The sequence below is a fragment of the Pelophylax lessonae genome, assembly GCF_965119305.1.
Source record: "Pelophylax lessonae genome assembly, chromosome: 6".
NCBI classification, from domain to species: domain Eukaryota; kingdom Metazoa; phylum Chordata; class Amphibia; order Anura; family Ranidae; genus Pelophylax; species Pelophylax lessonae.
In genome coordinates this window covers 73226867-73240600 of record NC_138773.1, presented here as the reverse complement: position 1 = coordinate 73240600, position 13734 = coordinate 73226867, and the positions used below count along the sequence as shown (strand labels likewise).

The 13734-nt window shown below is 43.8% G+C and overlaps 1 protein-coding gene across 1 annotated transcript in view; it reads left to right on the top strand.

Annotated features, from left to right (window-relative positions):
* Nucleotides 1–13734, top strand: part of ABCA3 (ATP binding cassette subfamily A member 3) — an 899850-nt gene that overhangs the window by 691901 nt on the left and 194215 nt on the right. The window lies entirely within an intron of this gene.

Below are 13734 nucleotides of genomic sequence, written 5' to 3'. Positions count from 1 at the left end.
TAACTGATAAAGGATTCCAGAATCCTATTGATAAAGGTTTCAGTTTTCATATATATATATGTGTGTGTGTGTATATGTATGTATATATATATATATATATATATATATATATATATATATATATATATATATATATATATATATATATATAATGTATATGTGTGTGTATGTTTGAACTTTACACACTTGAAGACCAGGCCTTTTCTGACACTTTTTGTTTACAAGTTAAATAAAATCAGTATTTTTTTTTTTTTTTGCTAGAAAATTACTTAGAACCCCCAAACATTATATATTATTATTATATATATTTTTTAGCGCCGGTTCACACTAGCGCGACGCTACTTTCAGGGGCGACCTCCGAGATCGCGGTGCGAGCAGCGCGCCGCGACCTCGGAGCAGCCGCCACGGACTTCATAACATTGAAGTCTATGGCGGTCGCCTCCTGGTCGCCCCAAAGAAGCTCCGGACCCTTTTTCTAGGTCGGAGCGACTTGTGTCACTCCTATTAGAACGGGTCCATAGCTTCCCTATGGGAGGCGACCTGTGAGGCGACCAGGTCGCCTCATAGGTCGCCCTAGTGTGAACCGAGGCTTAGCAGAGACCCTGGAGCAGGGATATGCAAACTGACCCGCCTGCTGTTGCAGAACTACAAGTCCATAATGCATAGCAGGACTCTGACAGCCACAAGCATGACTTGCAGAGGCATGATGGGACTTGTAGTTTAGCAAAAGCTGGAGGGCCACAGTTTTCCTATCCCTACCCTAGAGCAAAAAATGGGGATTGTTACAATACTTTGTCACACTGTATTTGCACAGCAGTCTTACAAACACAATATATATTATTAAATCTTAGCAGAGACCCTAGAGAATAAAATGGCTGCATTGCAAAATGTTATGTCACGACTGTAAATGTGCAGCGGTCTTTCAAAAGCATTTTTTTTTTTTTTAAAAATACACTTCGATGAATTAAAAAAAAAAAGTTAAACCAAACAGTAAAGTTAGCCCAATTTTTTACTATAATGTGAAAGATAATGTAACGCCAATTAAATAGATACCCAACATGTCATGCTTCAAAATTGCACATGCTCTTGGAATGGCAGCAAATGTTGGTACTTAAAAATCTCCATAGGTGACAAAAAAAAAAAAAAATGTATGATGTCGCTTTGATCTTCCAAGGCCATAGAGGCGATCAAAGACAATCGAGCCCTTTACTGCCTCTGTGACCAGCCGGCTGCACCGTCTACCACCGCTTCTATATGAGCTGCTTGGAACGCTTTCAAGAGAAAGATAGTTGCCAGCTGGAAAAAATAGAGGTTATGGCTGATAGCTTCAGCTATAATCTTGGTAAACTACTTGCAAACCGCAATGTATAAATAAGTATTGCGGTGGGCAAGTGGTTAGAATGTTTTTTAACTTGTGTGTGTATATTATATATATCTCTCCAATGGCTGCCACCGCACACAAATCGGGTATAAAAAATGGGCCCGGGTGCACAGCAGAGACTGCAGTGCATTTAAACCAAAAAAGAGAGCGGCGCTCACTGGTCTTGAAAGGTGAATGGACAATGATGGTTTAATTGACGTTTTGACGAGGCACAACCTTGTCTTCAGGATCCTGAGGAAGACGAGGTTGTGCCTCGTTGAATCCATCATTGTCCGTTCACCTTTTAAGACCCGTGTGTGTGTGTATGTATGTATGTATATATATATATAATGTGTATATGTGTGTGTGTGTATATATATATATATATATATATATATATATATATATATATATATATATATATATATGTGTGTATATATGTAAATATGTGTGTGTGTATATATATATATATGTGTGTGTATATATGTGTGTGTGTGTATATATATATATATATACACACACCACCCAAAAGTGTTTTTTCTGTTCTAGATGGGGACTGGAATATTGAACAGGTAGAGGGTGTCCTTGTAATGGATGGCCATGGTAGGAGTGCAGAAACTGCACCATCACAATCCCAGGGAGATGTTGAGTCAGTATTAAACCCCAAAGTGTAATAGATTGCAGCTTATCAGTCGTTATATGTGGTGGCTGCATTAGTTTTCTTTTTTTTCACCCAGTAACCTTCTGTATTGGTGAGACACAACTCCGGAGGAATGAGCACATGGGGCACACCAGACAGCAGCGTTGTCAGTCTGGGGGAGGGGAGTCCTAAATGTATTAGCAGATTTAAATACACTAACCAATTGAAGGCAAAATCCAGCTCACACTAAACTGCAAACAGTTTTTGTTTTCATTTTGGGATAAAGATTTTTGCATGCATAAATAAAAGCTGATCATTGTAAGAACACTTGCTAGTGTTAAGTGGTTTGTCTCATCCCTGTCATCGGATACATTTTGCTGGAGAGCTTGCGATTTTGAAAAACAGAATTGCTGACTGGATCACCAGATGAAAATAGAAAGAAATCCTAAAAAAAAAAAAAAACGAATGCAGCCATCACATCTAAGAAATAAGTTGAATTATAATAAATGTTTGTTTTTGAGTTTAATAAACTGCTGTGTTGCTTTACCCCTCTGGCATCTACCAAAAGTTGAAATGTAGGTTTTAGGTGGAGTGGCCCTTTAATAGTATGTTAGATTTACCATGCATTACACCGTTCAAAGGTTTCCCTCTGCCCCTTGCATTCTAAAGCCTCGTACACACGCAGCGATTATCGGCCGACCGATCGTCCGACTTTTGTCCAGAGTTGTGTTGTGTTGGTTGGAATGTGCCTAGACTGCACACAAATTTTCTCGGCCAACAAAAATCTACTTCAGAAGTGATGTCATGTGCTGGTTTACTTTCCGTGTGTTCTTTCTTCTCTGAGCATGCCCAGACTTGCTCATCAGATTTTTCCCTGTCTAAATCTGTACTGACTGACGGAAAATCGTCCGTGTTTTGACGGTGGACAAAAATTTTATAGCCTGCACACCAGAATTTTTTTCGGCCGAAAAGTCGGAGTCGGTTGTCGGAAGCATCATACTAACAAGCCGAAAATCGGCAGATCGGTCGTCGGACGAAAATTCCCGGCCGATTTTCGACGCGCGTGTACGGGGCTTAAGGCTCAGTTCACACTGGGGCGGCTTTAAAGTCGCCCGACTCTGAAGCCGCCCCGTACAGCTCGACTTGTAAACGACTTCTTTAATATAAGTCAATGCAAGCCGCTCCGAAGTCGCCCCCAAGTAGTGCAGGAACCTTTTTCTAAGTCGGAGCGACTTGAGTCGCTCCTATTAGAACGGTTCCATTGCATTGAATGGAGTGCGACTTGTCAGGTGACTGTCGTCTGACAAGTCGCTCCAGTGTGAATCGAGCCTAAGGACTGGTCGCCAGTGCCACCCCTCTCAAAAGTGATCCTCAGTGGATTGCTTTTCAAAGGCGTTTAACAGGCAGCAAAGAGGTGATAAGTTGACCACTCCCGCCTTGTTTAACCCTGTAAATGTCAACCCGCCACACTCCCAAGCATTGCATAAATGGTATTTGCACCGCGGCCCCCAAAGACTTGTATGGGTCGCATTCAGTGGCGGTATCCTTAGCTGAACGTGACATGCTGTTTGATGTAGCATGTGTACAGCCCTGAATGGCTGCATGTCTTTGGTTGGCTAAACCGCATAGTTAACACCCCCCCCCCCCCCCCCCCCAGGCCACCCATGTGAGTGAACACTAAAGCCTCGTACACACGCAACGAATTTCCGCTGACCGGTCGTCCATCTTTTGTCCAGAGTGGTGTCCGTTGGTTGGAATGTGCTCTAGACACGAATTTTCCCGCACGACAGAATTCTACTTCAGAAGTGACGTCATGTGTTGGTTTGCTTTCTTTGTGTTCTTTCATCTCTGAGCATGCCTTGTCTTGCTCATAGGATTTTTTCCCCATCGAAATCTGTACCAATGAGACGAAAATCGGACGTGTTTTGACGGTCGACAAAAATTTTATAGCCTGCACACCAGGATTTTTTTGGTCGAAGAGTCGGTTGTCGGAAGCATCATACTAACAAGCCGAAAATCGGCAGATCGGTCGTCGGACAAAATTTCCCGACCTAATTTCTACTCGTGTGTACAGGGCTTTAGGCAGTGTCAATCTTCCAGAATCCAACCCCCCCCCCCCCCCCAAACCTTCATGTAAAATTGCTAATTGAGGGCCCAATCACACTACTGCATTGCAGTAACCTGCCTGTTACCAAACCCAATACCTGTGTTTGTATGATGGCGCTCTATTCATTGTGATAAATGCGTGCTGCAGTGCAATGCACTAACTTATCATACACGTAAAGTCAATTTTGTGGAGTGACGTTGCGTTTAATGCACCGCATTAGTATGTATGGGCCCTGAAAACATTTCAAAATGTAAAAAAATTAAGAAAAAAAAAATACCTAGTTTACACCCTTTAGTAGGTGAGAGTAATGTCACTCTCGTAAGATCCTGGGAAATCTGAGGATCTCGAATCACAGGAGGATGCCGTGCTGCAGAATGCAGAATCCTCAGATTTCCAGGGGTGCCATGGTGAGCCCAAGTGATATCCGTGATTCATCTGAAGAGTATGATGAAGGCTTTTTTTTTTGTGCACATTTTTTTTTTTTTTTTTTTTTTATTTTAATGCTCAGTTAAAAAGGGAATTTGGACTTGTTTCTACATTGTCTTAAGCCTCGTACACACGTAACGATTATCGGCCGACTGATCGGCCGTCTTTTGTCCAGTGTTGTTGTGTTGGTTGAAATGTGCTCTAGACTGCACACAAATTTTCTCGGCCAACAACAACCAACTTCAGAAGTGATGTCATGTGATGGTTTACTTTCCGTGTGTTTTTTCTTCTCTGAGCATGCCCAGTCTTGCTCATCAGATTTTTGTCTGCCGAAATCTGTACTGACTGACAGAAAATCGGCCGTTCTGGTGACGGCCAACAAAAATTTTATAGCATGCACACCAGATTTTGTTCGGCCGAAAAGTCGCAGTCGGTTGTCGGAAGCATCATACTAACAAGCCGACAATCGGACGTTGGCCGAAAAATCACGGCCAACAATCATTGCGTGTGTACGAGGCTTTAGTATACATTTTTTTTTTAAATCATATCATCTTTAACCAGCAGGTGGCGCTTTAGTTTTTTTTTTTTTTTTCCTCTTTATAAAAAAGCATTTAAAATAATTGTCAGCTATGCAGTTTACAGGACTTAGTGAGTCATCCCAGCAGTGACTCATTTCTTATCAGATGGAGTTGGATGTTCCAGTCAAGCAAACAGCTTTAAAGGGATAACAAAAACAAATTTGCTTGGAGTCAGGCTTAATTTAAATCATGATTTTTAAAGCGCAACTGTCATCTCTGTCCCACTGCGTCTTCTCCTCTGACCCGCTGTTGACTCACTTGCAGTCCCATTCACTTTAATGGGATGGCTGGTGATGCGGCAGTGACACAACAAGGTGAGGGACGTGGCGGCAGCAGGTGAGTGGCGCTGCCAAGATGGATCTGAAATGACAGGTGCTCTTTAAATAAAAACTCATTATTGCTGGTAGTTAGTGTGAAATTGTGTGATTGCATCAATGCAGTGCATGTTATCTCAGCTTGCAGAGCTTGGAGTCATTAAATTAGTTTACCAAAAAATTTAAATATTGCAGAATATACAGCCTCCTGCTACATAACTAAGCTCCATTTCATGCTGAATAAACTAAATATATCTTGAATTGAAAATTATCTTTAGATTTTTTCTCCAAAAGCATTTTATTAAAATAAATTTAGATAAAAATTTAAAAAAAATCCAATTTAAATTAAAAAAAAATCAGATTTAAATTTGATTATTTATTTTTATCGATTTTTATCCACCCTGATGCCTTGGGTACCAGCAAACTGCAGTTTAGCTTACCTTATCCCTTGTCAGCTGGCACTCCAATATTCTCCCCGATGCTTCCAGTTATGGACAGCCCTGGGACATCCTTATTTACAGTGCAGGGCTCATGGCTAATTGATGACATCAGAGTGGCTGGGGCCACTGGAGCACCTTAGACAGGAGGCTGCAGGGGCCGATCCTATATTGTGGAGGGAACCTGTGCAAATGAGGAATTGGGTAAGGCAAGCCATAGATGATTCAATTTTCTTTACTACCGCCACAAGTGGAAGGGAGGAAAATCGTTCGTTTTCCCCATCAGCACAGTCCATATTGATGGGTGGATCCCTCCGGCAGAGCTATTGTTCTGCCAGTGGGGAGCCTTCCTGGCCAGCAGAACGCGATTAGTGCTAGCGGCTATAGTTGCCAGCAGTAATTGCTAGTAAAAAGTCCTTTTTCCTGGTTCCCTCGGCATAAATAATCAGTAAATCCTTCCACTGCAGGGGGAGCCCCTGTTGGTTTTTGTCTGGGTTTAAAGCAAGCTGCATCTGTTTTGATGTTTCTTTAGCTATACCATAGTGCTCTGGGAAGCTTTTGTCATGTATTGAATGTTTAAGGAATAAAAAAAAAAAATATATATATATAATTAGGGGTCGACCGATTATCGGTGCGGCCAAATATCGGGAGCCGATAACTGGTGTCGGTCACAAACTTACCGATATTGCTTCAAGGGGTTGTACCAGGGAGATGTCTGCAGCTTTCTGCAGATATCTGCTGTTACCCATGTGTGAGCTTGGCAGACTATAAGATAATATACAGTAGAAGTACATCATGTATTTGATATGATCACCAGCAGACAGCCCACCTCTCTGCTCAGGCAGCACGCGCTTTCCATGCTGTCATCGGCAGTTGAAAAGTGTTAGCATGGGGAAGTTCCGTCTCGCTTTTTGAAACCTGGAAGAGGAAGCTCCCCATCTATCACATATTAGTGAGCCCACACATTGCACATTTCACTTGTTGTAACTGTTAGCTCAGATGGCCGTTCGATATTTGCTGGCAGCATGCCATCAGCAGGATCACATGACCTGTAAGAATGCATTTCCTTTTAAATGTAGGGATGTAGAACTGCCAGCATATGGTGGGGACAATGGAGGGAGGAGAGGCAGCTGCTTGATGAATGATGTACAATCAGTGGAAGTGTTTGTGGTTGTATAGAGCTTGTACCATTCTATTTGTATGATAGCAGTGCGGTGCACAGGATATGAATGTCCTGTGTTGGCATCGCTCTGGTTGAGGTTTGTGTGGTCAACTGGATCTGCTCTGCACAAATCTGGGAAGTTGACCACAAAATTTGGAGAAACACAAGGTTGGCTTTTATGTTCCCAAATGCACATGCATCTGCTGCTTTGTAAAACCCAGCTCATTTTTTTTATTTTTATTTTTTTTGTCCCATTAGGAAACATTCTATTCGCTTCTACCTCTTTTATACATGTAGGTGGTAAAAACAGGGAGTTGAGCCATGGTTTTACCACTCTCGTAAAGGCAAATATATTATATATATATATATATATATATATATATATATATATATATATATATATATATATATATATATATATATATATATATATAAATATTTTATATAAATGTTTTTTTTTTTTTAAGCAGAGACCCTAGAGCAGTGATGGCGAACCTTGGCACTCCAGATGTTTTGGAACTACATTTCCCATGATGCTCATGCACTCTGCAGTGTACATGAGGATCATGGGAAATGTAGTTCTAAAACATCTGGGGTGCTAAGGTTCGCCATCACTGCCCTAGAGAATAAAATGGCTGTCATTGCAATATTTTATGTGCTACTGTAAATGCTCAAATAATTAAAAAAAATAATTTGCAGCCTGTTCCCGCATTGCAAACGCACATCTGGCAGTTCACACTGCCATATGCGATACGCAGGGGATGTCAATGAAATGTTAACGACACCCCCAGTTTGATCGCATATCGCAGTGTGATCTGACAGTTCGCACAGGATCGGATCGCACAAGTGTGAACCACTGTGCGATCCGATCCTGATGCGGCTGGAAAAAAGGGTCATGTGTGTGTTTGGTGCGGATACAGTGTGAATTCAGCCATACAAAGTGTATGGCTGAATTTGCATCCGCACCTCCGATCGCATGTAATGAAGGAGCAGTGCGCTCCGAATTACATGCGATCGGCGCACTTGCTATAGTGTGAACCGGCACTAAAGTTAGCCCAATTTTTTTTGTATAATGTTAACCGCTTAAGCCCCGGATGATTTTACCCTCTTCCTGACCAGGGCCTTTTTTGCGATTCGGCACTGCGTGACGAATCGCAAATTGTCCGCGCAATTGTCCGTTAAAGTAACAGTGCCAAATCGCAAAATAGGGCCTGGCCCTGGTCATTAAGGGGACAAATCCTTCCGGTTAAGAAAACTGTGGCTGTAAACTGGTGTAAATGAATGATCATCCATTTACATCTGTTTTTCCATAGATATCCGTTGATGTCTGTTCATCTGTCAACAGATGGATGAAAAACAGACAAACGGACAGCATGTGTGAAAGGGGCCTAAAGGTTTCTGCCTTTACATTGACATTTCTCTGCTGATATACGCACTTTAAAATCTTTGACATCTCATGGTCATAAGCTTCTGCCATTCCACCAGGGGCCCTCTGAGATCGATGCTGTCAGCACTGTGTTGACAATCGATCTCTTGGCACAGCACAGGATTCTGAATGAGTGCTGACACCTAGAGAGACCAGGTGGATATTGGATGCATTGTTGGGCCCGGGGGGACTAAACACAGGAGTTGGGAGTACATTGTACGCGTTGAAGAAGTGTGGAAAAAAACACATAATTAAACATTGATGTTTGAGTCATGGGTACTGCAGTCAGTAGGAGCTCATAAAGCTGCCGGAATATAGTCCCATCACACCGCAATGAAGGATTTGGTGCCACCACCTGTATTGATGCATTTCTTGATTTATACAACTCTGCTTTTTAAAAACCTTCAAATCAAATAAAGCTCCCACCGGTAATATGCAGCGATCGGTGACGGAGTGTGACAATGACTTAAAGTCGTGGTTATTATTTTAATTCAAACTTTTCATGGAACATTGCCAAGCTAATGCAAAACCATTACTTATAAATCTGCCAGATGTCACATTAGGAGTGTGTGCGGGATTCTAATTAAGATTGTGACATTATAGCAAATGATGGCAGAACTGAAGTAAAGGATAGATGTGCTCTTATTACACCCAGGCATACCAAGCAGCCATGGAAATTTAATTTTATACTGCTGCCTTTTCTTTTCCTGGAATTTCTCTTACCTGGGCCACTTCAAGCATTGCTCTGCATTAAATTAGGGTTTCATGTACTGTAAATACTGTAGCTGCTGACTTTAACCACTTTAAGACCGGAAGATTTTGCTGCTTAATGACCAGGCCCTATTTTGCCATTCAGCACTATGTGACTTTAACGGACAATTGCAGGGTCGTGCGACACTGTACCCTAACTAAATTGATGTCCTTTTTTCCCCACAAATGGAGCTTTCTTTTGGCGGTATTTGATCACCTCTGCAATTTTTATTTTTTGCGCTTTAAACCTAAAAAAGAGTGACAATTTTGAATATTTTTCACATTCTTTTATATGAAATTCTCAAAAAAAAATGTAAAAATCTAAATTTATTAACATTTTAGGCCAATTTGATTTCTGCTACATATTTTTGGTAAAACAAATCGCAATAAGCGTATTTTGATTGGTTTGAGCAAAAGTTATTGCGTTTACTAACTAACGGGCCAAATGTTGGATGACATTGGGCCATGTGTACTGCAGCCAAAGGGGCAAGACTAAAAAGGGTCTGCCTACTGGCTCCCTAGAGTGTTCTGGTGGGGGGGCTGCCCCCCTGTCAAAACACGATAGAACAGCAAGGGAGATCCCTGTACTAACATTGGATTGTTAGTACAGCGGCTCCCACCTGAGCTGTCGGCAAAAAATTAGCAGTGTGTACGAGGCTTTAGACTTTAGTGGGCCAAACTGTGGTCAGTAGGAGTAAAATAAATGACATAGCGCTTGTGGTCTGTAGAAGGAGGAATTGTGCCCCATAATGGGTATTAGTAATAGTACTGATGCCCCCACTTTGGCGTCAGTGGGGGGGATTGTTGCCCATTCTCTGGCGTCAGTGGGGGGACTGGTGCCCATTCTCTGGCGTCAGTGGGGGGACTGGTGCCCATTCTCTGGCGTCAGTGGGGGGACTGATGCCCCCTCTTTGGCGTCAGTGGGGGGACCGATGCCCATTCTCTGGCGTCGGGGGGGGGGGGCGATGCCCCCTCTTTGGTGTGGGGGGGGGGGCATCGCCAAAGATAAATTACATAGCGCTTGTGGTCTGTAGAAGGAGGAATTGTGCCCCATAATGGGTATTAGTAATGATGTCCCCTCTTTGGCGTCAGTGGGGGGACTGATGTCCCCTCTTTGGCGTCAGTGGGGGGACTGATGTCCCCTCTTTGGCGTCAGTGGGGGGACTGATGTCCCCTCTTTGGCGTCAGTGGGGGGACTGATGCCCCCTCTTTGGCGTCAGTGGGGGGACTGATGCCCCCTCTTTGGCGTCAGTGGGGGGACTGATGTCCCCTCTTTGGCGTCAGGTGGGGGACTGATACCCCCTCTTTGGCGTCAGGTGGGGGACTGATACCCCCTCTTTGGCGTCAGGTGGGGGACTGATACCCCCTCTTTGGCGTCAGTGGGGGGACTGATGCCCCCTCTTTGGCGTCAGTGGGGGGACTGATGCCCCCTCTTTGGCGTTGGGGGGGGGTAATGCCCCCTCACTGGCGTTGGAGGGGGGCTAATGCCCCCTCACTGGCGTTGAGGGCGTGGGGGCTGATGCCCCCTTATTTGCATTGAGTTAGTAATTTTCTAGCAAAAAATACAGGTTTTATCTCTGAGTGCTGAGCAATGTTGTGATAAACTTTGCCAGCTGCTTTTTTTTTTTTTAACAGCCGTGAGCAGAGAACTGCTCTTCACTTGTTACATAAATCATGGAAATGCTGAATTAAGATTGTGAGGAGGGGTTGAATTGTGATCACGATTTTTTTTTAATGAATAATCACGCACTTCCAGTGGAAGGCGGTTATTTTTATCACCGCTGATTCAGGTTCAGTTATCCTTTAATATGCAGCTTTTTAGCTCAGCCTTCTCATACTCTTTCTTTCTCCATACAGTCCTGCACTGTCGCTGCTCAAAATGCTTTACGGCCCCACCCAAGCGGAGGGTGAAACGACGTCCGCGCCTTCTAACGCTGCTCAACCTTCCGGAAGATGTCCTCTTGTATATCCTAGAGTGCCTGCCTGCAACGGATATCCTCTCAATGCGAAATGTAAGACTTTTATTATTACAGGTAGTTCTATAGCACCAACAATTTACGCAGCGCTTTGTATTCACATCGGCCCCTGCCCTTTAGGAGCTTGCAATCTAATCTTCCATACTTATCGGGGCCAATTTAGACAATAGCTCAAAGAACCTACCAACATCTCCTGCAAAACATTCACACTCTGTGCCAGTGGTGGGACTCCAGGTTGCGGTCACAAATGGGACCTTTGCAACCCTGGTAGTTCCACCACTGGCATAGAGTATGCAAGAGCTGTTGGTAGGGGCCCAAGATGGCAGAAAGGGGGGCACTGCGGGACTTAAAGGCAGGACCACAAAGTTGTGCAACTTTCTTGCGACTTTTAGGATTTAAGATTGCAGTCTATGGCACTCAAGTCACAGAAAAGTAGTGCAGGGACATTTTTTTTTTTTTTTTTAGTCGCATTGATTAACCACTTAAGCCCCGGAAGATTTTACCCCCTTCCTGACCAGGGCCTATTTTGCGATTCGGCACTGCGTGACTTTAACAGACAATTGCGCGGTCGTGCGACGCTGTACCTAAACGACTTTGACGTCCTTTTTTTCCCACAAACAGAGCTTTCTTTTGGTGGTATTTGATCACCTGTGCGATTTTTTTTTTTGATCATGCGCTATAAACAAAAAAAGAGCGTAAATTTTGCAAAAATAATATTTTTCACATTTTTTCATATGAAATTTCCCCAAAAAAAATGTAAAAATCAAAATTTTTTAACATTTTAGGCCAATTTGTTTTCTGCTACATATGTTTGGTAAAAAAAAAAATCGCAAAAAGCGTATTTTGATTGGTTTGCGCAAAAGTTATTGCGTTTACTAACTAAGGGAACGATTTTTGTCATTTTTGTTGTTTTTTTTTTTTTTGCGGGACTGCGACATTGCGGCGGACAGATCGGACCCTTGACTGACATTTTTGGGGTTACCAGTGACATTAATACAGTAATCAGTGCTATACATATGCACTGTTACTGTAAAAATGACACTGGCAGGGAAGGAGTTAACTTTATTTGAGAAGGAGGGGTTAAGTGTGTCCCTAGGGGCGTGCTTCCAACTGTGATTGGATGTGGCTTGAGGTGTAAGAACAGAGATCAACGGTCCTACATAGCAGAACCGTATGATCTCCATTCTTACACAGGGAAGAATGACAGGCGGCTTTGTTTACATTAGCCGCCTGCCTTTCTCCCGGTGTAACGGACGATCGCGAGTGACTGGCGGACATCGGGTCCGCCGGGCACACGCACGGGGGGGGTCCGTGAGCGAGCGGAAGCGCGCCGCTCACAGGCTAGCTATGTAGTCCTACGTCGCTTTGCCTGTGAGGGGCTGACTACCACAGTAAATAGTCGTGCGGCGGTCGGCAAGTGGTTAAAGCGGAGTTCCACCCAAAAGTGGAACTTCCGCTTTAAATAGTCCTAAACCCCTGACATGCCACATTTGGCATGTCATTTTTTTTGGGGGGGGGGGGGGAGCAGGTACCTAGTTTTGACATGTACCCGCTCCCACTTCCGCTCGGAGCGCCGCTGCAATCTTCTGGGACATGTCAGAGGTCCCAGAAGATTGCCGGCCAATCACGACGCACAGCACAACTCACGCATGCGCAGTGCGTACCCAGCTGTGAAACCGCAAACTGTCACAGCCGGGTGCCCACATCAGTGATGCGGGCGCCGCGGAGCAGAGAGGGAGAAGACGGCGCATTGCTGGACCGTGGGACAGGTGAGTTTGCGGTTAGGCTGGAACTCCGTTTTAAGAGCGCACCCAATGAAATGAATGTGTTTTGACTTGTCATGCAACTTTATGGGTTGATTTACTAAAACTGGAGAGTGTAAAATCTGGTGCAGCTCGGCATAGAAACCAAACCGCTTCCAGGTTTGTTTGTTGTTTTTTTTTAGTCCAAACCTTATTGAACAAGCTAAAGCTAGAAGCTGAGTGGCTACCATACACAGCTGCACTAGAGTTGCACATTTCGTTTTTCGTAAATCAACTCCTATGTGTCGCATGGTAAGTCGCAGCAGTGTGAGCTGGGCTTATAAAGGACCCTGCTATGGTAGTAAAGGGCCCTGAGCTCGAATGGAAGGGCCCCAGGACCAGAGGAAAGTCAGGTCAGAGAGCCGACCCTTCATGGCTTCTTCCACTGGGGCCCTGAAGGTTCTAGTTATACCTGTTCTCCATGCATGTCCTGGTTGGGATTCAGGGAGCCCAGTGCTGCAAGGCAGAAGTACTATCTACTAAGCCACGTTGTGTCATTTTCCGATTAATGTATCTGGGAGGGTGGAAGGGGTATACCAGAAGATTGGTTAATGTGCTTTTACTGTTTTTTTAGGTTCATCCTCACTTGAGGTCCCTGGTGGACACTCACAGCAGTGTTTGGGCCCGAGCCTGTTTTCAAGACGTGTGGCCTTCTCCAGAGAACCTGCAACTCTTTGAAAGGTAAATGTGGACAATGAGCACTTCTCTATAAATCTATTCTTTCTCTGTTAGTACCCCAAAGTGATGTTTCAGTTA